This window comes from Protopterus annectens, chromosome 15.part0, assembly GCF_019279795.1.
Source record: "Protopterus annectens isolate FY-2018-M chromosome 15.part0, PAN1.0, whole genome shotgun sequence".
NCBI lineage: Eukaryota > Metazoa > Chordata > Ceratodontiformes > Protopteridae > Protopterus > Protopterus annectens.
The window spans coordinates 27,268,902-27,292,389 of record NC_056749.1 but is presented as its reverse complement, the minus strand read 5'-3'; the positions used below and the strand labels follow the sequence as shown (position 1 = coordinate 27,292,389).

The window sequence follows — 23,488 nt, the reverse complement described above, 5'->3', positions numbered from 1 at the left end:
TCTGACATGTCTCCCTCTCAACATAACACCCCCCGTTCCTTTCCTTTAAGAAGAAGCAAAGTACTTGTTCATTTTCCTAGCCTTCTGCTTCTATCACTTCTTGACTAATTCTCTCTTTTCATTCAGGTTTTCAGCTGCATACCAGAAAAGTGTTCTTCTCTTTCTTAAGCCATTCTTTCTTCTCCATTTTAATGTGCACATTTACTGTCCTCACCTTCTTTGTTTCCATCTTCTATCGTCTTTGTATTGTCCTTTTTATATCACATATGTCTTATACTTTTTGCTCTAATTACTAGCCTTGCATTCCTGTGTGTAGATCAGTACGTGTCTATATACCTTTAAAAAGCTATCCAAGTGCTTGCACTAGAGTATAAATACTGAGCACATGAGAGACTGCCACTTTGTAGTTAGTTGTTGAGATGTGAACATGTATGTATGTAAGCTCTGTCTGTTAACTAGTTTGTTCATATTTAATGATGCTGCTGTCTACCCTGATGTGTTTGTAATATTAAAGCATTTGAATGAAATCCCAAGCTTTCTTGTTTTATGTATTAAAGATGAACGAGAGACATGGTGTCAGAAGTGGCATGTCTAAAGGACATGGTGTCAGAAGTGGCATGTCTAAAGGACATGGTGAAAGAAGTGCATATCCAAAAGGCCATGGAATCAGAAATGACATATCCAAAGGGCCTGCAGTCAGAACCGGCATACTAAAGGATCATGAAGTTTAAAATGGCTTGGAGAAAATGATTTAAGGCACTTATCCAAATGTTGGTAGAATATACAGCAGTGGACCATCCCAAAACTGTGCATACTTCACAAAACAGGTCAGAAACAAATTTCAGCTATTAAAACTTGCTCAGCACTATTTCTTTTTTGCATAATTTGAAACGAGGCATATAGAACATTCTAAACAATAATTCACATAAACAGATATGTACAATTTTGATAAAAATATTTAAATTAATATAGAAAATGTTTGAAATAAAGTCTGATTCCATAAAACGAGTAAAGGGAAACAACCTCATTTTCACAAAGCATATGTATTTTTCATATTAAGCAAAGATATCCAAGTTTTCAGAAGTGACTGTTTGCATGTTTGTGCAGTGTTACAGTAAAGCTATTTCACAAAGTAGAGCCATTACAAGGCATATTTCACAGAGTACAGCCATTACAGAGCATATTTTGCAAGTAAAGTATTTTGAAGTGTTTATTGTGCATCTGAATGTTGTTACAAGCTCACAGAACATTTTTTGTACATAATTACAAGCACCATATTTTCAGTGTGCTTGTCTATACTTTGTGGTCATGGCAGATGGATTTCGAAAGCCCAGTGCACTTATGTTTGACAGTAATATTGCTGAGAACTGGAGGGTGTTTGAGCAAGAGTACGACATGTTCATACAGGCTGCATTTTCTGATAAATATGACCATACAAAGGCATTTGTTTACACAATTTAGCTGGATCAGAAGTTATAGAAATGGAATTTTGTGTATGCATCTGCTATTTATGCTGGAGAAGGGGAGAACCATCATATTGTTGTACATGCTGAGTCAAGGAAGGACTCAGAGTGCTTAAAATGTAAATTTAGAGAAATGTGTAGCTGCCAGACAAATGTTACAATGCAAAGGCTCTTATTTTACACAAAAGATCAAAAGCCTGGTGAAACTTTTGCAGCGTATCTAACTGACCTGAGAAATAAAGCTAAAACGTGCAGATTTGGTGACTTAAGGGATGAGTTGACAAAAGACAGATTTGTGTGTGGTATAAAAGATGATGCTGTGAGAAAGATTTTGCTTCATGAGAGCAGCTCTAGAAGGCACAGTGATAAAGCTCATGTTGATAGTATGAAGCACTTGGTTAAAAGAAACAGTCCCAAGCACATGGCAGCTGTAACCCCTGCAGCACTCACTGGTAAACTTTCTAGCAAATTCCAGACTTCGCACAGCCTCAGTGAAGCATAAGAATAAGTCAGCACACTCAAAGCATGGGCCTCCCCCACTCTCATTGCCAACTGTCATAACTGTAGCAGTAATCATGAATCTAAAAAGGAAGAGTGTGTAGCTTTTGATCAACAATGCCACAAATGTAATAAATGGAATAACTTCAAAAGATTTTGCAAATCAAAGGGCATACATTCTTTTATTAAAAGGGGACATTTTATGAAATGAGTTGCTCAGTTAGACTGTGACAAGACTACTCTTTATGTTGAAGGTGTGTCAGTGCTTTATGAAACGGTCAATGCAGTAGACTTAAGGGGCAAGAAAGAAGTATTTTATACTGTTTGGATAAATGGGAAAACCACAGAGCTCAAAGTTGATACAGGTTCCAAGTGCAATGTTATGTCTGCAGAAACATTTGCTAGAGTATGTAAAGGTGAAAGGCTTGATTTGGCAAGGTGTACAAAACTTGTTGCTTATGGAGGTGAAGAAATTCAAACTGAAGGCTCAGTAGTGCCTTCATGTTACTTCCAGCAGAGTAGAAGAAGCTACTACTTCTTATTTTATGTGGTCAAGAGGCACGTTCAATCATTATTAGGGCTCAGAGACTGTTTGAAAATGGGACTGCTTTCATTTAATAAGGAAGTCCATCATGTTAACGTGAAAGACCACTACTCTAATTTTGCCCAGCACATTTATTTTACCTATGCTGATCTTTTTCAAGACAAACTAGGCAAACTCCCAGCTGTGTACTCCATGAAGTTAGATCCAGAGGTCAGTCCAGTTATCAGACCAGCACTTAAAGTTCCAATAGCCATGCAGGAGAGGGTCAAAGCTGAGTTAGATAAAATGGTGCGACAAGGTGTAATTTGTCCAGTGGAAACTCCAATGGAATGGGTATCTTCTATGCTGGTAGCTCTAAGAAAAGCTCAGATGATACCAGAATACGTATTAATCCATGAGATTTGAAGAAAACACTAAAAAGACCTCATCATCCAATGTGCATAGTCAAAGAAGTCGCGCCCTTGATGCCAAATGCCAGTATTTTGTCTGTCCTAGATGCAAAGAGTTCATTTTGGCAAATTCAGCTTAACAGAAAATCCTCATTGCTCACTACATGCAGTACTCCATTTGGCAGGTACAGATTTTTTAGATTTTGGGGATAAATTCTGCAAGTGAAGTCTTTCAGCGTGCAATGGAGCAAATATTTTCTGGGTATGCTTGTGCTATCATAGTAGATGACATACTAGTAGGAGGTTGCTATGAAACCGAACATGACAGAAGCTTCAGAAAAGTTCTAGAAAGGGCATGTCAAGTGAATCTTAAGCTCAATGCATAGAAATGCAAATTCAGGCTATAAGAAGTTCCTTATGTTGGTCATTTATTCACGAGTACAGGCCCATGACCAGATCCTTCAAAGCAAACACCCATTCTCAAAATGCCTGTTCCAGACAATGTTCAAGTCTTGCAACATTTTCTTGGCATGGTCAACTACCTAGGCAAGTTCATTCCAGAATTGAGCCAATTTTCAGTGACACTCAGAGAGCTGACACATAAAGATATCTCCTGGTTTTGGTCAGAGCAACACCAAAGAGCATTTGATGTCCTGAAACTAGGAATTGCAAGTCTGCCGATGCTCAGATACTTTGATGTTCACAAATCAGTTACACTTTCCTGTGATGCTTCAAAATTTGGTCTTGGTGCAGTTATTCTACAAAAGCATCACCCTGTTGCGTGTGCATTGAGAACTCTTACCCAAACTGAACAGCAGTATGCCCAGACTGAGAAAGAGCTTTTGGCAATTGTGTATGCTTGTTTGAAGTTACATGATTATGTTTATGGTAGACCTAGCCAGATTGAAACAGATCACCAACCACTAGTCACAATCCTGATTAAGCCAATGCATTCAGCTCCAGCCAGACTGCAATGGATGATGCTGAGATTGCAAAAGTACAATTTCAGTCTTGTCTACAAGAAAGGCACACTTCTTTATCTGGCTGATACATTGTCCAGATCGCCCAGAAACACCACCGAACACAATGAGAATCAAGGTTCAAAAGTGACCGATGATTTTCAAGTCATGGAAGTGAGACATTTTCTTCCACACGTCTTGATGAGCTGAGAGATCACACAGCCACAGATCCAATTTTGCAAATGCTCAATCACTTTATCAGACAAGGATGGCCATCAAAGTAATCTAGTTTACCTCAAGAAGTGCAGCCTTAGTTTTCATACAGTGATTAAATTTTGTCTCACAAAGTTATCATAATGAAAGGTCTAAAAGTGATTGTTCCAAAATCCTTGCAACCTGAGTACATTGCTGTCTTGCATCATGGTCACCCAGGAACCGACTCTACCAAAAGAAGGGCGAGAGAGATAGTATTTTGGTCTTCTATGTTACAAGCCATTGAGAGAGCACTTTCGTCTTGTTCAGTATGTAATAGTACTAAGCCTCATCAACAGAAAAAAAACCACTTCAGCTTGACCAGATTCTGAAACTGACTTTGTAAGAGCATAAACATAGGATAGGTAACATTATTGTAAGAAGATCATTTACTATGGTTAATTAACATTTTAAGTTTGATCATAGTGTCAGTATGATATATGGTGCACATATTACGTGGTTATGGTCGTGCACCTTTTGAGTTTCAATACAATTTGTGTGCATGTTCATGTGGTTAACACTTGTTATGACACATTTTATACTTTTTGCTTATCAAATTTGAGTTACATACACAGATATTTATATATCCATGTGCATTTTATATATAACGTGCATATCTGTGTCGTTTTATTAAGCATTACTTGACTTGTGTACGGTTCTTTAAACCGTGAGATTTATTTTACAAGTACATTCATTAATTGGTCAAAAAACTTGAGTGTTTGAGCAGAAACTTTTAAAAAGGCTTGGAATGTCTGTTTGCCTGTTTTTTCTGAAGAAGTTTTCCTATTTAGGAGGATGAAAACGTTTTTTTGGTTTTAAATAAACTTAATTTACGTTAAAGTACGCTACTTGAAAAGTTCATTATTTGTCATTACTGGCAGTCTGCTGCTTGGAGTTTTCTTTCGCTTTGGTTTTTTCAGATTCTGAAACTATCTTGGTCAACAGTAGCCACTGATATCTTCGAGTGGAATGGTCAACATTATTTGTTGTTAGTAGACTCTTACTCCAATTGGTTCGAGATTGACTTACTTCCTAACCTAGCATCTAGTACTGTCATTACTAAGATGAAACATCATTTTGCTGTTCGTGGAAGTCCGCACAAAGTTATTTCTGACAATGGCATGCAGCTTACAAGTCAACAGTTCAAAAGATTTGCTGAAGAATGGGGCTTTACTCATGTCACAAGTAGTCCAGAGTACCCACAGTCAAATGGTTTGGCAGAACGTGCAGTTCAAAGTGCAAAACAGTTATTTGAGAAGTCAGAAATGAGATAATACTGATGTTTTCCTGAATCTCTGAAATCTCAGAAATATTCCTCAAGATAAACATCTTGGTTCATATGCTGAGAAACTTCTGTACAGACAAACCAGAGCCACATTACCAGTCAGTAGTCAATTGTTGGTTCCTTGTGTCAAGAACAACAGATCAGTTAAAGCCAGTCTGCTGAAGAAGCACCCATCCCAGAAGTCCTACTATGATAAGACCAGTAGACTGCTCAATCCATTACAAGAGGGAGAAGTGATAAGGATGCAAACGTCCAGAGGTTATGATCGGATTGGTGTCGTGAAGAATATTGGTCCAGAGCCAAGGTCATACATTGTGGAAACAGAAGGAGCAACTTTTAGGTGGAATTGGAACCATTTGAGACCAGTGTCTGAGCCTACACCACAGCAAATAGCCTGTGAGAAAGACTCTTTATCTCAGAGTGAATTGTCCAGTGTTCCAATTCCAGAGAAAATTCCAGAGGACATTCCTGTTCCTATGATGAATCCAGGAGTTCCCGATACAAGCTGTGCATTGCAGATTGTCCCTGTTGCTAAATTCACTCCCACCTGTTATGTTACGAGATATGGTCGAATCTCTAAACCATGCAGCAGATATGAAGCAACTTGGACATGAACATTGTATTTTAATTTCTAATGTACATAGTAATGCATACTTAGCTCTAACTTGGACATGAACATTGTATTTTAATTCCTAATGTACGTAGTAATGCATTCTTAGCTCTAACTTGGACATGAACATTGTATTTTAATTCCTAATGTACGTAGTAATGCATCCTTAGCTCCAACATTACTTTGCATGGAGGGTAATCTTTTTAAGAGGGACGATGCACATCACTATGTGTGTATATACCTTTAAGAAGCTATCCAAGGGCTTGCACTAGAGTATAAATGCTGAGCATGTGTGATCCTGACTCCCATTTTGCAGTTAGCTGTTGAAATGTGAACATGTATGTATGTAAGCTCTGTTTGTTAACTAGTTTGTTCATATTTAAAGCTCCTGCTACCCATTCTGATGTGTTTGTATATATTAAAGCATCTGAACAAAACCCCAGGCCTTCTTACTATTTATGTTAGAGATGAACAAGCAATACTGTGTAACCACATTAGCCTTCTGGTTTTGCATTTTTTTGTCTCTTCATCACGTTCTAGTTCAAAACTCTCAGTATTCCATTCTTGACTCATTCCCGTAGCTTATTACTCCCTAAATATGATTCCCAGTCTGGGCTCATTTTTGACCGTCTCCCTCAGCTTGGTATAGTTTGCTTTCCTAGAGTCCCATACCATCATTGGTGTCTATGTATTCTTATCTTCCCTCTCCATTTTATACTACCTAGTGGCATGAGCACTGTTAGCTAATGCTGTTTATTCCTTGACATCCTTGACCATTTCTGCCTGGGTTAAAGCTGCATGCAGAACTCTATTCTTTATTTGTACTGGTTGGCAAAAAGCCACATGGCCTAAGACCTGTACCATCTCCTATTCCACACTGAACTTTATAAACTTCCCATCTGCTCTGAGATTTTTCAGATTCCATATAAGTGGTAAATCGGTTCTTCCTACCTCCCTCCTTTATTCTCTCCTTCAATCTTTAATTATTTTCCACTCAAACATCTTGGTGGAGTGATTCATTGTACCACTTATTTTTATTTATTTATTTAACATTTGTTAATCGGGAAACTCCAACTGGGATAGAGCCCATTTTCAGTGGAGGCCCAGGGAGAAACACTCCAAAAGCATGTCTTTAGAATGTGACAGAAAACCAGAGCACCTAGAGTAAACCCATGCAAAAACAAGGAGGGCATGCAGACTTCACACAGAAGGCACTCTAGCTGAGAAATGAACAGGAGAACCTCTTGTTGTGAGACGACAACATTAACCACTGCACCACTGCACCTCAATCTACCAGATTTACTTCCTGTCTCTACCTTACAGCTGGTTCACTTAAACTAGGTTTTAATCTAACCCACTTCATTGTCCTCATCATGAGATGTTGCCCTTTTCCTCTCTGGCTTCACAATGTATGCCTTCCTTTATATGTACTGCTGATTAATTTACATCTCTCTCTTATCTAAGGTTTTGTACAACATGTGAAGTAGTTAGACACTGTCATCTCTGCTAGTATGTCTGGCTGAAGTTTTTCTACATGATTTCAGATTAACCTGTGTATTATATGCCAGAATGACTATCTTATGATATTGTAAATAAGTTCTTACATGTTGATTTATAATCTGTTTGTAAAGCATATTTTAAAGACTTGAAAATTGTTCCTTTACATTTTTAACTGTGCATATTTTTGAAGAAGATTCTAACTGCAGACTGTCTCAGAAACAGCTAATCTGTAGATGATGTCATTGGAATGTTGACAGTTGCTATGTGTTACTGTCAGAGGCTGAAAGATAGGAAGGAACTCTAGTAAATAGCTGTTGGTTGCTTTTCAAAATATATGAAAATTAGGACTGGAACAGTTGTGACAGTTAAACTAGACTATAAAAGGGCCTGCTGAAGACAGCTGAAGTTAGTTAACAGCCAATTATACTTGCCACTTGCAGTTTTCAGTTGTTCATAGTTGCACTGAGCAGTGTATACCCAAAAGGACTCAACAAGAACTGCAAGCCTGCCTCTATTTTGTTGTAATTATTTAATTTAGATCAGGGACAGTGTTCTTTAGTCAGATAGGAATTTATAACTAATCAGAGTCTTTCTAAATGTTGGATTTCTGTTGTACAGTATTGATTTTATTTTCCTGGTAATCGAGCTCTGTTTGTTTATTGGAAATTACTGTTTTATATTTTTAATCATTTTGCTCATTATTAAATATTTTATTAACTTACATTGTGCCTGGACAATCCGTGTTTTCTTTAGTAATTTGAGAGTGCTTATACCTACTTTGATAACATCCCGGGCCATTCCGAAAGCCTGGCCATTTTAGGTCATTTGCTTTATCATTTGTTTTAATATCTAATTTTCAGAATTGGAAACCCCTTTAAAGGGCATGTAGGCACTCTGATTGGTGGTAGGGTGTTCCTGTATTATTTTGGAGAAGGGGCACAGCAGGAAATCTGTGTCATGCTTTTCCAGAAGTGTTTGGATGTGTGTGAATTAGTTTATTTAAGTGTGATTGTATCAGAAGTCTTAAACTCGGACACATTGCTCTGAAGTGTGTAATAATGAGTTACATTAGGGCTGGGCAGAAGAATACAGTCTGGTCCCAGATAATAGAGTGCGTTCCTGTTGTGCTCTTAGGAGGAAAATTGTGAAATATTGCTCCTGTTTAAGTAGCGGTCTCACATTGGAGACAGTAGTGAGGAGTGAAGCTCCTTAGTTACTGACCCAGGACAGGACAGTAAGGGACATCACAGTTTTGTTGGCAGTCTGGTGGGATATTATACAGATGTCACACAGGATATACCCAGGCACCTCCATGTTCTACCTCCCCTTATCAGTGGTCTGTTTCTGTGAGAGCAGCAACAGTCATCCTCCACTCCTGCACCTTTGCTTGAAGCTCTTCTATCTTCCTACCCAGATCCTTTGCACAGCAAAGTAATACCACCTAGCCATGTTCCAAGTTAACCTTGTTTGTTCATCTGATAGTCTACTTCTATTTTACCTTCTCATTACTGACAGAATTCCAACCATTTTTCTGCATTTGTGACATTCCCTAACCCTTCTATCTTTTTTATTATTATTTATTTGCGTTTTGATAATTGAGTTAGTCCCACTAGGCCTGTTGTCTACTTTTGGGCACTCCTGAGGTGGTATTCATATTGGCTAGAAGAAATTTGACCAGGCATCGGGGACATTTTCCTATTTTTTGACTAGAAGAAGTTTGACCAGGGCATCAGGGGAAATTCTCCTTCTTTTTGAGAAGTGCCTTAAGATTTTTTTTACATCCATTTGCACTACCACCCTCTCAGGTAGCTAATACTTCCATTGAATGCCTCATTCAAAGGACAGCACACTCAGGAATGCAATACCCATTTATGTTGGTCTACAGTGTCAGTTATGTAAATGAATCCAATCACATGGGACAGGAATAGACCTCACAGTCGCTTTGATCTTCTATCACCAAAGGTACCTGTGCCACCTGCTGAGCCACCTTAGTTCTAAAGGTACAGTCACTGACGTGACACACCTTTCCAGGCCAGTACTAAGCATCTCTGCCCCTTCTGGATTAAGATGGAGTTTGTCCCTGTAACAGAGCTGGCTGGCCTGCTGGGTCGGCTTCCATCCTCCTGCTATTCATAATTCCGCTCTCCCTTGTCCACTTCCAAAACCAGACATTATACTCATTAATGCTTTGTTTCCTCAGTATGCTTGATGTCAGCACCAGTAAAATGTTTTACAATGATATCCCAAATCCCTCTTTTGGAACCTGTATAGCATTTCCCTGGCCCTCCTTGCTATCGCCTCAGATTTCCCCACTGACATGTCAATGACACACACAAGCATCACAGCATGCAACCATCCATCTTCTTTGATGACCACTTATCTCATCTGCTGTCCTACTAAATCATTACAGATAGTTTCTATCGTTTCTCTTGCCAAGGCTTTTTATCCTCTTGGTGATCGTCTCCAATTATGAAAATTGTCTCCAGTGACCCTATACTGGCACTGACTTCTTTTACTTCCTGCCTAATGCCACCATGTTTCCTGTATGCAATGTTTTCCCCTCTACGTCCACCACCCCTGCCATTCTGACTGTCAGTGCTGGTTGCCCCATTACTCATGCTGCACTTGATATCTTTTCTATCTTGCTGGACTCTTTGGGCAAGACGTCTTTCTTCTGTCTGCTTTGCAGTCTCTCCTTCTCCTCTGTTTGAGTATCCCTCCCTGTCCTCTTCTTTCCCAGTGATATTGGCTGCTGCATGGCTGCCTCTGGCCATGTCTCTTCTTCATCACTTGTCACTACTGCATGCATGTCCTCTCCTTCCTCCTTGGCCTTTCTTTCTTTGTACATTTCTGTCTCTGGCCTTGTCTCCTCTTCATCACTTGTCACTACTGCATGCATGTCCTCTCCTTCCTCTTTGGCCTTCCTCCCCTCATACTTCCCATCATATGTGAATACAATTAACTATGCACATAATGACCATTCTTCAAGATTTCATTCTTGAACTAGCCAGCTGAGAAAATCACATGGTATGCATCCTGTCAGATATAACACACATTTAAAGACAGAAAACTCCACTTTCTACAAGTTGTCTTCACCCTAGAGAATGCCGACATCTGTGCAGTCACTGAGACATGGCTTAAAGCAGCAGAGACCAACCCAGCAATGCAAGCCTGTAATGCCTTCCACACATTTAGGAGGGCTACTACACAGTCAGGGACTAAAGATGGAAGTGTCTCTATTTACATCAAAAATAAATATACCTTCAGACTAGTCAGACAGCAAGATACACTTGTGATTATCCATGTTTAAAATCACCATTGGTAAAATCCCATAATACTTTCTTGCAAACTCTAGGTCTCGCTTTATGAATCAGGAAACCCATAACTTATTTAAGCTTACGTGAGACACTCACCATCCCTCCCAACACCACATTCGTGAGCATCTTTAATTAACCCACTATTAACTGGGAATCATATACAACACCAAACATGCAGGAACAGAGATTCCTGGATCAGATTATCAGTACGCTAATTAGGGGTGCAAACATACTGGATCTGGTCCTCATTAATATGGGAGAGTGATGCACATCCCCTAGTGTAACGTCCTCTCTGGTACGGTCAGACCACAAAATGGTCTCCTTTGAAGTAAAAATTAAACACCAGAACCCCAGCTAACTCTGCAACTACTCTGAGGATAACTTCCTACTATTAAGTGATAACCTGGCAAAATTTCAAGCCCCCATAAACCCAGAAAAAAAATGATGCCTATACGAAACTATTCACAGAAACCCTATACAAGCAAGTTAATAGCTGCATAGAAGCAGCTGTAGCCACCAGGAATAAGCAGAGAACAAACTCAAAAAACAATCCACCCTGGTGGAATCAAACATCAATAGGCTGTATAATACAAGGAAGGCAATCATGGCAAAAATTAGGAGGTGAAGCACCCAGCAGGATAAAAGCAAACTCATCAAACTAAACAAAACAGCTCAGAGGACAAATAAAGTTTAATAAAGTCAAATCTGAGGTAAATTTGACTTCCCAGGCTAAGGACAACCACAAGGCATTCTTTAGCTATGTCCGCAACCTCAAAGACAATACACAATTGTGTGTACAGCTCATGGTTAATTCAGCCACCTACACTGAGCCAGAAGATATAGCTAACATGCTGGCAGAAAACATTAGCTCTAACTTTACCCCTCTCTCCTCCCAAAATTCCCTCTGGAAATACCATCAAATATAACTCTCCCCTACAATCACCAGGGAACAGGTCCTCAATGTTCTTTCTAAGACCAAGAACACTGCATCAATGTGCCCCAACAATATCTCAAACTGATTTCCAAATAGCATGAAGTACTACATACCAGGTCCTCTAGAATCATGATTTAACTGTAGCCTCCAAACAGGCTTCATGTCACATGAATGAAGAATGGCAACCATCATCCCTCTGCACAAAAGTGGGCCATCTATGGACCCTGAAATCTAAAGACCCATAAATGCCACTGGTCTTATATGCAAACTGATGGAAAAAATTATCATGGAAATGATCAATAATGACAGAGGATACCTCCAGACACTGGACACAACCTAGTTTGGCTTTGTCAAGGAGAGATCATGCCTGCTCAAACTGGTAGATTTCTTTGAGAAGGTCACCAAAGCAATTGATGAATGCAAAATGGTTCACACTGCTTGCCTTGACTTAGCCAAGGCATTTGACACAATACCAGACTCAAGCATTGCTGATAAACTGAAGAGGTAAGGGTTGTGGGCCGTTAGCCTAGTAACCTCCTATGAACCTATAAACCCTTATGTCACATGGTGGATAACAAGCTGGCTCACAGATAGGACTCAAGAAGTTAGAATTTGGGTGTCCACCTCAAACAGGCCAGTCACCAGTGAAGTTCCTCAGGGACTGGTCATGAAACCACTTCTTTTTGGCATCTCCTTCTCTGATATCAAGGCCAATATCAAGGGTCTCTGGCTGAGAAAATTTACAAATAATTACAAATTAGGAACAGTCACCGAATCCCCACTGACACTAATGTTCTCTACAAAGGGCCGGCATAGGCAAATAACTGGTGTCAGAGCCATGGGTTAAAACTACATGCCAAGAAATGCGTAATAGTATCTGTCAGGAATATGGCCACATCTTGTAACTTACCATATTGATAAAACACCCTAAGAGTTGACCCAGTAGTCAGGGACTTGGGGACACATGTAGACAGCAGTCTAGCCATCGAACATCAGGCGCAACTTATAAACAAAGGTATGGCATCTAGGTCCAAGGAGGTTATTGTTCCTCTGCATTCAGCACTCATTAAACCTGTCACTAAGTACAATGCCCCCTTTAGTATATATCTAACCCAGCACATCCAACAACTGGAATGTCCACAGAGGTTCCTCACTAAAAGAATACAGGGAGTAGCATTGCCCTATGCAGACTGTCTCAAAGCTCTATCCCTGTATTCTGTCTTTTACAGACTGCTGATGGGAGATCTATACCTTGCATACAAGGCATTGTCAGACCTCACTCTGATGGACCTCCTGTATTTCCACAAAGCAGACAGCACAAGAATTACTCATTCTAAAGTCTTAAATCTTGCCTGTGCTATACATAGGACCTGCTGGACAGACAGATATGTATCCCAGAGACTACGCCTTCTCTGGAACAAGCTCCCCAGACATTTGAAACAGAGTTTCTTCCTAACTCACTTCAAGTGTAACTTGGACAACTGGATGGGGAACCCGAAATTAATGCGTGGTTTGGCACCTATGTCTGTAATGGACACAGGTAGCCTGTAACGGTTCACATCCTGCTTGTAAATGTTTAATCTCCCAAGCCCTTGCTTACACTTATCAAGGGTACTCGAACTTGCTAGAGATTTGGGATGCATGGCTAGGCTTAAAAAGTCCCCAGTGGTCGTCAGCCTAGTACTCACCTATGAACCTATATGCATTTATACATGACATCCTTCTTTTTCTAAAAAAGAATGAATATATAATACAAAACATTATATGCAGCATTCTTTGTCTATGCTATATTATGTTATTCCTGGGATTCAGAAAGAACACCTCTGCTTGTGTTAGGCTCTGTGGAATAAAGACCCTGTTAACACAATGAAGTACTAATGTTATCAGAGACATGTTAACAGCAAGGATGAGAGATCTCATTAATGGCTAAACTTAAGTCTCTGAATCATTGTGAACTACCGTGAATGCAGATCAGCATATTCACGCAGTATTTAAAAGTAGAGGACAATGCATTGTGTTAGCACAGGCTCTCACCACATTCACTCTCTCCCCCTGACCCATGTGTTCATAGTTTTCCATGATATCTAGTGGTTCTCCATGACTCCTGTTATATTTAACTGTCATTAAGACATGATATATAATAATTATCTCTGGTGTTAGGGGTTTCTCCTACCCATGTTATATGACTCGTTCCAGGCCAGTGTCAGGTAGGGAGTTTGACTCGGGTGGTATACCTGTCAAAGAGTAATGCAGGTGTCCTAAGTTAAGCTCAGGGAGGACAGAAACCTCCCATGGAGCAGAAGGGCACAATGATAAAGGTTATCCCTGGTGGTTTCTGTTCCTCCCATTCCATAACTTTAGAGTTATCCAGGTGGAAAGTAATACCTCTCGTCCCACATCTTTGAAGTTATTGCTGGTGGCTGGTGGTCCCCCATCCCAATGCTACAGGCTTTGCTCAGTAAGCTATGGATATGTGGAAGCATAATAACCACACCAACCCACTCAGTCACCCACCCGCAGACACAGGCACACACACACACACACACACACACACACACACACACACACACACACACACACACACACACACACACACACACGCCTAATGTGTTCCCTCACTAACCTAATGTGACCTCCCAGACAGACACATACACATGTGCATGCATGCACACACACACACACACACACACACACACACACACACACACACACACACACACACACACACACACACACACACACACACACACAAAACTTGCACACGCATGCCCTCACTTACTCACACACCATCTAACACTACTTGCCCACTGCAGCTCTGAGCATGTGTATGTACCTTTAAGAACCATTTCCAGATGTAGGATATAAACAGTGAGCACGTGCAGGCAGCAGTGTCATTTTAAGAGAACAGCCAGAGTGTTAGCATGTATGAGTGTGGTAGTCAGTTTGTTTATGTTTATTTATGTCTAAGTTACAGAGCCTCATTTCTGATGTTTGCGTGTAATAAAGCTGCTTGAACTGAACCCACAAATGGTTGTCTGCTTTATCCTGACTACATGAGAGATATGGTGTCAAAACTGGGTTTAACACAAGAATTTTTACAAGCCATGAGGTGCAGAGTTGAAGGTGAAGGCAGACTAAGCATGTTGAGTGAAACGGAGCACAGACAAATGAGAAAGGGCCAGAAATTAGCTAAAAGTAAAGAAAACTGCACAAATGATTTACTTGGCAAAGAAAATGAAACACCGCATTTATAAGGCACAAAACACATTATTAATCAACCAAGTAGCTTAAAACGTATATTAATCAAATGAGTAGCACAAAACATATTATTAGCCAAACGGTACAAAACACATTATTAAAAGAATACAGCAAAATACTATACAGACAAATTCACGACCGTACCACGTAAGTAAACAACAAACAATGAGAAAACAAAGCGGTCGCCAAATGTACGGCTCTAAAATCATAAATTATTTATTAAAACAGAATAACAAGGTAAGTGCTTTCACCACCTTCCCGGTGGCTTCTTCAGACCATTAAAAGTATAAAACATTCAAAAAAACATTTAAATAGCATTACACTTACTTTTCATAAATTCATTACACATTTTGCTTGTAACTCTTTACCTGCAACTCTCATTACTAATTAGGGCATGCTCCTTAGTGACTAATACGTCACTCAGTTTCTAATTCAAAATTATTTAAAGGTACAATACTTAAATACATTTAAAAAAAACAATAGAAGCTTCTCTACAATCATCTTTCATATGCCCTATTTTCCATTAAAAGTCCAATGTCATAATAAAACATTATCCAAATTGTATAAATTATATTCTTTTTACATGATGTTTCCCCGTATGCTTGTATACATATATCAACGTCCTGCACAGAAAATTCTGCTGTACTCAAATTTGGCAAAAGCATTCAATACATGAGACAAAATTAACATATATTCCATCAGGTATTTAATGTTTGTAAACATGTTACATTTCATCAGCCTCATCCTAAACAAATATAATCTGCTTTCATTTTAGACTAGAATCATTCAGAGTAAGGAAGAAGCATATAATTCCATATTGTAGGACATTCTTATCTCCCTGTCTTAATGATCATGTTTTTCTGGTTAAAGCATCTATCCCATGGATATACATGGGCTTTACTTCCACATCTACACTTCACATCCCATAGCTGCTACACACGATAAAGCTCCTGTCCCTCTCTTATCCAATGTACCGCTCCTGCTCCATTTCGCATAGTGTACTAGTTGAAACCGCATGTGCTCTTAGTCTCTTTATATACATATAACTTATTTGTATGCATTTCTCTATGAGTGCACATACGCACATTCCAGTAAAGCCCACGTATATCCATGGGATAGATGCTTTAACCAGAAAAACATGATCATTAAGATAGGGCGATAAGAATGTCCTACAATATGCAATTATATGCCTTTTGCTTACTATGAATGATAATAAAGCAGATTATGTTTGTTTAGGATGAGGCTGATGAAATGTAACATGTTTAGGAACATTAAATACCTGATGGAATATACATTAATTTTGTCTCATGTATTGAATGCTTTTGCCAAATTCGAGTACAGCAGAATTTTCTGTGCAGGACGTTGATATATGTATACAAACGTATGTGGAAACATCATGTAAAAAGAATATAATTTGTACAATTTGGATAATGTTTTATTATGACATGTTGGAATGTGATGGAAAATAGGGCATATGAAAGATGATTGTAGAGAAGCTTCTGTTGTTTTTTAAATGTATTTAAGCATTGTATCTTTAAATAATTTTGAATTAGAATCTGAGTGACATATTAGTCGCTAAGGAGCATGCACTAGTTAGTAATGAGAGTTGCAGGTAAAGAGTTACAAGCAACATGTGTAATGAATTTATGAAAAGTAAGTGTAATGCTATTTAAATGTTTTTTTGAATGTTTTATACTTTTAATGGTCTGAAGAAGCCACCGGGAAGGTGGTGAAAGTGCTTACCTTGTTATTCTGTTTTAATAAATAGTTTATGATTTGGAGCCGTACATTTGGCTACCGCTTTATTTTCTGATTGTTTGTTGTTAAAAACACATTATTGATTAAACAAAATGTTTGAAACCATGATATTTGATAAAACTAGCTAAACTATTTATAAGGGGCTCAGAATTATCTTTGGTTTGCATAACGAGCATGTTTAAAGTAAAACGGGCACAAGAAAAGTATAAAGAGAATGATAAGAGATTAAAAGGGCATAACAAGTACAATAAAATGGCAAATTAAGCTTAAATATCAATGCAACTGCATGTTTTTTAGTACAAGACTGTGTTTGTGCACAGACTACTATTTCACATTGACCAAAGCCATTCAAAGCTTAATTAGAATTATTCAACGTATCTCAGAGTGTGCAAAGTGTTTGCAGAGTGTATGCTTATTACGATGCAATTATTTCAAAGAGTTTGCTGTGTGCAAAGTACAGTTATATTACAAAGTGCAGTCAGAGTGCAGCCATTTTTGAATGTTTCTTGTGCTATGTACATTTATTCACAGCGTGCAGCCATTTCAGAATGTTTCTTACAATGTGCAGAGTTAAATTGCAAAGTACAGCCATTTTGAAAGATTCCTGTGCTGTGTACAATTTTCATTTTGAAGTATTTCTTACAGTGACAAGGAGTGGTTTCACAAAGTACAGTGATTTTAAAGTGATCTTGTGCTACAGAGACTTGTTTGGCAAAGTGTAGTTGTTTCAAAGAGTTTGTTGTGCTATTGGGCATTATTACAAGTACTGGCATAACGTTCTGGCATCTATATTTATGTGTGTATGTTCATACATAATTCCAAGCACCTTCACTACTGTGTGTCGTTATGGCACAGGCATTTTGCAGATGAAGTCCATTTGTGTTTGATCATAATATAGCAGACAACTGTTGAGTATTCAAACAGGAATACGATATTTTCATACAAGCCACTTTTTCTGACAATGATGCACTTGCAAGGGCATTCATTTTGCTTTACTTAGAAGGGTTAGAAGCCATTGAAAAAGAGTGTTCATTTGTGTATGCACCAGAAGTGTATGCAGGAGAAGGGGAACCACCATAATGTGGTACCAGCTGAATCAAGGGAGGACCCTGAGTACTTGAAACATAAATTTAGAGAAATGTGCAACCCCCAGACAAATGTGACATTAGAGATGCCCTTATTTTATACAAGAGACCAAAAGCCAGGTGAAGCATTTGCAGCTTATAGGTTCATAGGTTCATAGGTAGATACTAGGCTATCTGCCCTAGGGCATTTATAAGCCTAGCCAGAGTATATTTGGCTTCTGCCTCCCTATTAGATTAGCCTACTGTGCCTCTGTAAAGTAGGTCACAGAAGGTACCCTTTTAAGATTAGTTTACTGTGCCTCTGTCTAGCAGGGACACAGAAGAGATCCCAGGGGTGAATTTGCGATTTCCCATCCACGCGTCCAGATTTTGCTTGAAGAGGGTCAGTGAGGGGCTATGTCTAACATGAATTGGGATTCTATTCCAGAGTGAGGGGAGCCTCTGGGAAATGAATCTGTCCCTCCAGCATGTCCTATTTTTTTTTGTGCTGAGGTTTAGGTCCCTGGAGCATGTAGTTCTAAGGGACTTGGATTTTTTGAGGTGGAGCATGTCCATTAATTCTGGGTTTGACATGGCTTTGTACATCAGGCATAGATCGCCTCTGAGTAGGCGGTAAGCAACTGAGTAGAGCTGGAGTTTCTTTAGTCAAGCTGCATAGGACATCTGTTTGTAGCCCATGATCCTCTTGGTAAGGAACTTTTGGGGTCTCTCCAGTTGCTGCAAGTGTCGGGTAAAGTACATTCCAAATGGGGCATTGTATTCAATTATGGGCCTGATGAGTGATGAGTAGAGGGGCACAATGACCTCTCTGGATCTAGATGTGAACCCTTTCGTGATAAGGTGGGCTATATAGAAGGTCTTTCTAACCACTTTGGCAATGTGATCATCAAAGGAGAGATTACTATCTACGTTGGTCCCCAAATCTCTAATTACTTCTTCCGTACTTAATGGATTACCACCTATGTGGTAATTTGTGGGCACCTTGTTTTTCCCAAAGGGGATGACTATGCACTTTTTAGCATTTAGCTTGAGGCCGTGGCTCTGGCACCAAGCATCCGTCTCTGTGAGACCCTTTTGGAGGATGCATGTTTCAGCTGGAGATTCATTTATGGCCCCCAGTTTGCAGTCATCTGCAAACTTTGTCAGCCATAATCCCCCAGTGTTAGCCTGAACCTCAGAGAAGTATATACGAACAAGAGAGGTCCCAGAACTGAGCCCTGTGGGACGCCACTTGTAACTGGTTTGGATTCAGACATGGCACCTGCGATTCTGAACATGTGGGTTCTATCTCTGAGCCATTTTTGGAATCCTTTCCATTTTCCTAGGAGGAGTTCCACAGATTGTTGTTACATTTTAAACAGATTAACATAGCTCTGTATTCGGAATATAGCCTTAAATATCCATACTCCAGAATTGCACTCATCCCCTAAAACTAGAGCTTGCTCCAGAATTTCACACTCCTGCTGATGTTTTATGACAAGACCTTCTAGTTCTTTCAGAGGATTGCCAAGTAGTGAATAAAACAATCAGGTAACTGGGGCCATCCTAATATTGTTATTGATGTATCCTGCTAAAGTGTTACATAGTACCTTAGTAAACATGTCCCAGGTAGGATTCATTCACAAACAAAATGCATTCCTGGATCACTCCATCTATCACAAAAACAGTTCTGTGGAGGGAGAATGCTAGGAAGTTTTCCAAGTGAAAACACATGCAGACATTTACACAAAATGGCCAACACCATGTAAGACCTCAGAAACAATCTTACAACACTGAATGCCCCCCAAAAAAGAAAAACAACCTTGACAATCCTGACCCTCTCCCTTCCATTCTAGGGTGGAGCTGTAAGAGTTTATTGCCAAAATAAATGAAATATAAATGCTTTGAGGTTGTAGCTATTGTGTCCAATGCCTACTGTCATTTAATCAATTGTATCATTTAGTGACTAGTGCCTACAAATTGCACAGGTGGGTTCTCTATTCTCCCATTCAGCTTTTTACTGCCTAGTGAATGTTCTGCTTTTCCTGACTATGGTTATTGTGTCCACTGTCAGATGGTGTGAGCAAGTACACTTGGAAGGATGGATATTCCTAGTAGGTCAATTTAATATGGCTCCTCTTTTCCTGGAAAATCAGTCATCACATTTTTTACAAGATCTCCCTCATCTTCTTCTATGGCATCAGCCCAGTATATTCTCCCTGCAAAGTCATCATCTCCCTGTCCAGTGGAATAAACTACTATTCACAGCCAGATATGGTCCTACCATTTACTGATTTCAGCAAGTTAAAAAGCTATTGCTTATAGTAAAATATGTCAGAATCATGATATTGTCTAAAACTCCTAGGTCATAGCTTATATCCAAGCCTTGACAGTAAAATGTGTTAGGATTGTTCCATGTTGGTCTCACTACTGTAGTATATTCATACAAAATAAATTTATTAATGAAGTCCTGGTTACCGCTCTATCTGTTTTCACTGATGTTTATATTTATCCTTTTTTACTTTCTCTCAGGTAATCTTCAGTTTTTCCCTTTCTGTTGTAGAATCTTCAAAAAGACATTCCCAGCGATTCATTAAACAGCCTAGTAGGAACCATACAGCTCATACTAAAAAGGTCCTTCTTCCACAACATGCCAATTGTGAGCCGTGATGAGGTAAACTATCCTTACTGGCTGATCTGCATGTCTCTGACTCACAATGTGCAGATCATTGTTGCTCTATATGTTGAGGTAGGTAGTAAACAGCTACATGTGTTGGCAGTGGCATTATCCCCCCATCTTTCTCCCACATACACAAGTACACACAAGACAAACACACACATACCTCAGTCACTAATTTGTCTGCCCTCCCACTCCCCAACCCTACCTCTAGAGCAGATGAAGTGCCATTACGGCACTTATCTACTATACCCTAATGGATAGTGTTTCAGCCTTTGTCCCCCCTTTATTTTAGACTTTATCCAAAGTTTTTGAGCTAAGAGATTGAGAAGTATGCAAACCTCTTAAATGCTGCTGCCAGTGGTAGATTGATTTCAATCTTCACACACACACACACACACACACACACACACACACACACACACACACACACACACACACACACTTTTGATTTCATGCACACAAACATACATGCACTTACACGCACAGAGAGAAAATATCACATGCACTTTTCTTTCTTTTTATTTTTCTTTTAATTTTACACTCATTAAAGAGCAAAAGCAATGCTTAGTGAGTGTAAAATAATAACTCAGTTGATGAACCTCTCACTTTCATACATGCATGCACTCATACACACAGACATAAACACACACACATATTTCTGTTTTTTTTTTTTTTATTTTACAGTCACTAAACAGCAATATAGTGGCTGAGCACCAGGGCAGCTTATTATGTTGCCATGAAGAGGCAGACTCATTTTTCAGTGGTCATTACCTGTAGATTAACACCCTGCTGGAGAACAGTCATTCTCCAATCAGGGTGCCGATGCACAAGTCGCCCATTCTCCAAGGCTAATTTGCATATGACTCTCCCTCCGAATGCCTCATTAGCATTTAGCACAGCTGCAAAGACAGCCCACTGCAATACTGCATGTCTTGATGGTACAGGACCACACAGCACTGTGTCAGAGTGGTTGCTGAATCAGGGAAAGTTAGAGAGACATGCACATGGAAATGTACACTTCACAATTTCTTCTTGAATCCCCCTGTTATCCTTCCAAATAAATCTTTCCTCCCCTTCTGTATTACCTGTACAGCACCTTTGCTCTTTTACAATGCACTCGACTAACCTACTTCCCACTTTTTTCTTACAGTTAAGGACACCTTAGGTTACAGTAGTTAATGGCAACAAATTTCTCTATAACCTGAAACTGTCCCTGTGTTGTTACAATGAAAAGTATAAATTCCAGAAGTATCTGATTGTCGGTAGCTGTGTGTTTTAGTTTGTATATTCTGAATTTTGTTCTATTTGTTTTTGTCCTCTACACTCTGCCTTCTGTTACTGTGTTTGGCAGTAAGCTGAAAAGTGTATGCATGAGTTTCTTTATAACAGAGTGCTTCATGAGGTTTACTCAAGCTTCCTCAAGTCTGTTGCTATTGTCTGTTACAGTCAAAATTTATATTGTGACTAAAATTTAATACAGCTTTTCTACCCATGTCCTGAAAATAGTAGTTGCCCAGGAATAAATAAATAAAATAAATAATGTATCTCTCACTGTAATGTTATACAATGTAACTCATCCTGTTGCAGTTATACAATGTAACTCATCCTGTTGCTGTTATACAATGTAACTCATCCTGTTGCAGTTATATAACGTAACTCATAATGTCATACAGTCCTACAATGTAACTCATCCTGTTGCAGTTATACAATGTAACTCATCCTGTCATACAGTTATACAATGTAACTCATCCTGTTTCAGTTATACAATGTAACTCATCCTGTCATACAGTTATACAATGTAACTCATCCTGTTGCAGTTATACAATGTAACTCATCCTGACATACACTTATACAATGTAACTCATCCTGTTGAAGTTATACAATGTAACTCATACTGTCATACAGTTATACAACATAATGCATCCTGTTGCAGTTATACAACATAACTCATCCTGTCATACAGTTATAAAATGTAACTCATACTGTCATACAGTTATACAACATAACTCATCCTGCTGCAGTTACTTGTTGCAGTTATACAACATAACTCATCCTGCTGCAGTTAAACAACGTAACTCATCCTGTTGCAGTTATACAACGTAACTCATCCTGTCATACAGTTATACAATGTAACTGATACTGTCATACAGTTATACAATGTAACTCATCATGTTGCAGTTAAACAAAGTAACTCATCTTGTTGCAGTTATACAATGTAACTCATCCTGTCATACAGTTATACAATGTAACTCATACTGTCATACAACATAACTCATCCTGCTGCAGTTAAACGTAACTCATCATGTTGCAGTTATACAATGTAACTCATCCTGTCATACAGTTATACAATGTAACTGATACTATCATACAGTTATACAATGTAACTCATCCTGTTGCAGTTATACAAAGTAACTCATCCTGTTGCAGTTATACAACGTAACTCATCCTGTCATACAGTTATACAATGTAACTGATACTGTCATACAGTTATACAATGTAACTCATCCTGTCATACAGTTATACAATGTAACTGATACTGCCATACAGTTATACAATGTAACTCATCCTGTTGCAGTTATACAATGTAACTCATCCTGTTGCAGTTATACAATGTAACTCATCCTGTTGCAGTTATATAACGTAACTCATAATGTCATACAGTCCTACAATGTAACTCATCCTGTTGCAGTTATACAACGTAACTCATCCTGTCATACAGTTATACAATGTAACTGATACTGTCATACAGTTATACAATGTAACTCATCCTGTTGCAGTTATACAATGTAACTCATCCTGTTGCAGTTATACAACGTAACTCATCCTGTCATACAGTTATACAATGTAACTGATACTGTCATACAGTTATACAATGTAACTCATCCTGTTGCAATTATACAATGTAACTCATCCTGTTGCAGTTATACAATGTAACTCATCCTGTTGCAGTTATACAATGTAACTCATCCTGTCATAC

At 38.9% G+C, this 23,488-nt stretch overlaps 1 protein-coding gene and 1 long non-coding RNA gene across 2 annotated transcripts in view; one reads left to right on the top strand and one right to left on the bottom strand.

Moving 5' to 3' along the window:
• The window catches only part of LOC122790066, a 606,586-nt gene that overhangs the window by 372,089 nt on the left and 211,009 nt on the right, over window positions 1-23,488 (bottom strand). The window lies entirely within an intron of this gene.
• The window catches only part of LOC122790068, a 49,022-nt gene that overhangs the window by 25,050 nt on the left and 484 nt on the right, over window positions 1-23,488 (top strand). The window contains exon 3 of the long non-coding RNA XR_006362915.1: window positions 20,395-20,505. This is a non-coding gene — a long non-coding RNA (uncharacterized LOC122790068). The remainder of the gene's footprint in view (window positions 1-20,394; window positions 20,506-23,488) is intronic.